The sequence below is a fragment of the Neophocaena asiaeorientalis genome, unplaced genomic scaffold, assembly GCF_003031525.2.
Source record: "Neophocaena asiaeorientalis asiaeorientalis breed wild unplaced genomic scaffold, Neophocaena_asiaeorientalis_V1.1 scaffold327, whole genome shotgun sequence".
Classification (NCBI taxonomy): Eukaryota; Metazoa; Chordata; class Mammalia; order Artiodactyla; family Phocoenidae; genus Neophocaena; species Neophocaena asiaeorientalis.
In genome coordinates this window covers 2,922,830-2,927,165 of record NW_020174560.1, presented here as the reverse complement: position 1 = coordinate 2,927,165, position 4,336 = coordinate 2,922,830, and positions in this window count along the sequence as shown.

Here is a 4,336-nt window from a genome sequence, read left to right as displayed (position 1 = left end):
GCCTCTCTGATAATGGATGGGGTTGTGTTCCTGTCTTGCTAGTTGTTTGGCATAGGGTGTCCAGCACTGTAGCTTGGTGGTTGTTGAGTGGCGTTGGGTCTTGGTGTTGAGATGGAGATCTCTGGGAGATTTTCACCGTTTGATATTATGTGGAGCTGGGAGGTCTCTTGTCGTCCAATGTCCTGAACTTGGCTCTCCCACCTCAGAGAAACAGCCCTGATGCCTGGCTGGAGCACCAAGAGCCTGTCATCCACATGGCTCAGAATAAAATGGAGGAAAAAAAGGAAAGAATGAAAGAAGATAAAATAAAGTAAAATAAAATAAAAGTTATTAAAATAAAAAATAATTATTAAAATTTTTTTTAAAAAATTATAAAAAAGAAGAGAGCAACCAAACCAAAAAAAAAAAAAAAAAAATCCACCAATGATAACAAGCGCTAAAAACTACACTAAAAAACAAAAACAAAAACGGACACACCGAACTCTAGGACAAATGGTAAAAGCAAAGCTTTACGGACAAAATCACACACAGAAGCATACACATACACGCTCACAAAAAGAGAAAAAGGGAAAAAAAAATATCGTTGCTCCCAAAGTCCACCTCCTCAATTTGGGATGATTCGTTGTCTATTCAGGTGTTCCACAGATGCAGGGTACATCAAGTTGATTGTGGAGATTTACTCCGCTGCTCCTGAGGCTGCTGGGAGAGATTTCCCTTTCTCTTCTTTGTTCGCACAGCTCCCGGGGTTCAGCTTTGGATTTGGCCCCGCCTCTGCGTGTAGGTTGCCTGAGGACATCTTTTCTTCACTCAGACAGGACGGGGTTAAAGGAGCAGCTGATTCGGGGATTCTGGCTCACTCAGGCCGGGGGGAGGGAGGGGTACGGAGTGCGGGGCGAGCCTGCGGCAGCAGAGGCCAGCATGACATTGCACCAGCCTGAGGTGCTGTGCGTTCTCCCTGGGAAGTTGTCCCTGGATCACGGGACCCTGGCAGTGGCGGGCTGCACAGGCTCCCGGGAGGTGAGGTGGGGATAGTGACCTGTGTTTGCACCCAGGACTCTTGGTGGCGGCAGCAGCAGCCTTAGCGTCTCATGCCCGTCTCTGGGGTCAGCCGCGGCTCGTGCCTGTCTCTGGAGCTCCTTCAAGCAGTGCTGTTAATCTCCTCTCCTCGTGCACCAGGAAACAAAGAGGCAAGAAAAAGTCTCTTGCCTCTTTGGCAGCTCCAGACTTTTCCCGGACTCCCAGCTGGCTGTGGCGCACTAGCCCCCTTCAGGCTGTGTTCACGCAGCCAACCCCAGTCCTCTCCCTGGGATCCGACCGAAGCCCAAGCCTCAGCTCCCAACCCCCGCCCGCCCCGGCGGGTGAGCAGACAAGCCTGTCGGGCTGGTGAGTGCTAGTCGGCACCTATCCTCTGTGCAGGAATCTCTCCGCTTTGCCCTCCGCGCCACTGTTGTTGCGCTCTCCTCTGTGGCTTCGAAGCTCCCCCTCCGCCACCAGCAGTCTCCGCCCGCGAAGGGACTTCTAGTGTGTGGAAACCTTTCCTCCTTCACAGCTCCCTCCCACTGGTGCAGGTCCCGTCCCTATTCTTTTGTCTCTTTCTTCTTTTGCCCTACCCAGGAAGGTGAGGAGTTTCTTGCCTTTTGGGCGGTCTGAGGACTTCTGCCAGCGTCCAGTAGGTGTTCTGTAGGAGCTGTTCCACATGTAGATGTATTTCTGGTGTATCTGTGGGGAGGAAGGTGATCTCCACGTCGTATTCTTCCGCCATCTTGAAGCTCCTCTGCCTTTCATGGTTTGAATTTTAAATGATTCCTTTTTGTCTTCTTTCTTAGCACTTAAAAATTTTTTTTTCAATTATTGTTTTTTTTTTAGAATTTGCAATATACATTTACGGCTAATCGAAGTCCACTTTCAAATACCTCTATACTACATCACAGGTAATGTGATTACCTTATAATAACAAAATTATCCTGGACTTCCCTGGTGGCGCAGTGGTTAAGAACCCACCTGCCAGTGCAGGGGACAGGGGTTCGATCCCTGGTCCGGGAAAATCCCACATGCCATGGAGCAAATAAACCCCTGCGTCACAACTACTGAGTCTGCGCTGTAGAGCTGGTGAGCCACAACTACGGAGCCCATGCGCCACAACTACTGAAGCACGTGCACCTAGAATCCACAGTGAGAAGTCTGTGCACTGCTACGTAGGGTAGCCCCCGATTGCCACAATTAGAGAAAACCCATATACAGCAATGAAGACCCAATGCAGCCAAAAATAAATAAATAAAATTTTAAAAATAACAAAATTATCATAATTTATCCCTCCTGTCCCTTTTATCATTGCTGTCATTTATTTCACTTATATATAAGTATACACAAGCATACATAAACATAAGATATATACATAAACACACATAATCAAATACATTGTGGGTATTGAACAAGCAGTTATCTGTTAGATCAATTAAGAATAAGGAAAATAAAATTTTAAATTTCATTTATTCCTTCTTCAGTGTTCTTCCTTACTTTTTGTAGATCTGAGTTTCTGACCTACATTATTTTCCTTTTCTCTAAAGACCTTCTTTTCACGTTTCTTGCAAAGTAGGTCTACTGACAGCAAATTCCTTCACTTTTTGTTTGTCTGAAAAATTCTATTTCTCCTTGACTTTTGAAGGATGATTTCACAGGGTACAGAATTCTAGGATGGTATTTTTTTCTCTCTCAACACTTTAAATATTTCACTTCTACTGTGTATGATTTCCAAGGAGAAATTGGATGTAATTCTTATCTTTGTTCCTCTATTGGTAAGGTGTTTTTTTTTCCTTCTGACTTCTTTCTGGGTTTTTACTTTATCTTTTATTTTATGTAGCATGAAAATGATATGCCTTTTAAAGTACTTTTCCTACTTGTGTTCTCTGAGTTTCCTGGATCTGTGATTTGCTGTCTGACGTTAACTTGGGGAAAGTCTGAGTCATTATTCTTTCAAATAGTTCCGTTCCTTTCTCTCTTTCTTCTCCTTCTGGTATTTTTATTATGCATATATTACACGTTTTGTAGTTGTCCCATAATTGTTGGATATTTTGTTCTCTTTTTTTTTCAGTCTTTGGTCTCTGTGCTTTTCCGTTTTTGAGGATTTTATTGACATATACTTTAGCTCAGAGATTCTTTTCTCAGTCACGTCCAGTCTACTAATAAGCCATCAAAGGCATTCTTCATTTTATATATATATAGCTGATTAACAATAACAATGTTGTTATAGATCCAGGTGCACAGCAAAGTGAATCAGCCATACATATACATGTATCCATTCTCCTCCAGACTCCCCTCCAGGCTGCCACGTAACACATAACATTGAGCAGAGTTCCCTGTGCTATACAGTAGGTCCTTGTTTGTTATCCTTTTTAATATAGTGGTGTGTACATGTCAATCCCAAACTCCCTAACTATTCCTTCCCTCCCCCCTCCTCCCACCTCCATAACCATAAGGTCATTCTCTAAGTCTGTGAGTCCATTTCTGTTTTGTAGATACGCTCATTTGTATTATTTCTGTTTAGATTCCGCATATAACTGATATCATACGATATTCTCTTTCTCTGTCTGACTGACTTCACTCATTATGACCATCTCCGGGTGCATTCATGTTGCTGCAAATGGCATTATTTCGTTCTTTCTTATGGCTGAGTAATATTCCATTGTATATATGTACCACATCTTTTTTTTTTTTTTAATTTATTTTATTTATTTATTTATGTCTGCATTGGGTCTTCTTTGCTGCACGTGGGCTTTCTCTAGTTGTGGCGACGGGGGCTACTCTTGGTTACGGTGCACAGGCTTCTCATTGCGGTGGCTTCTCTCCTTGCGGAGCACGGGTTCTAGGCGCACGGGCTTCAGTAGTTGTGGCACATGGGCTTAGTTGCTCCACAGCATGTGGGATCTTCCCGCACCAGGGCTCGAACCCGTGTCCCCTGCGTTGGCAGGCGGATTCTTAACCACTGCGCCACCAGGGAAGCCCTGTACCACATCTTCTTTATCCATTCTTCTGTCGATGGACATTTAGGTTGCCTCCATGTCCTGGCTATTGTAAATAGTGCTGCAATGAACATTGGGGAGCTTGTATCCTTTTGGACCATGGTTTTCTCCAGATATATGCACAGGACTGGGATTGCAGGGTCATATGTTAGCTCTATTTTTAGTTTTTTTAAGAAACCTCCATACTGTTCTCCATAGTGGCTCTACCAATTTACATTCCCACCAATAGTGTAGGAGGGTTCCCTTCTCTCCACACCCTCTCCAGCATCTACTGTTTGTGGCGTTTTTGATGGTAGCCATTTTGACTGGTGTGGGGT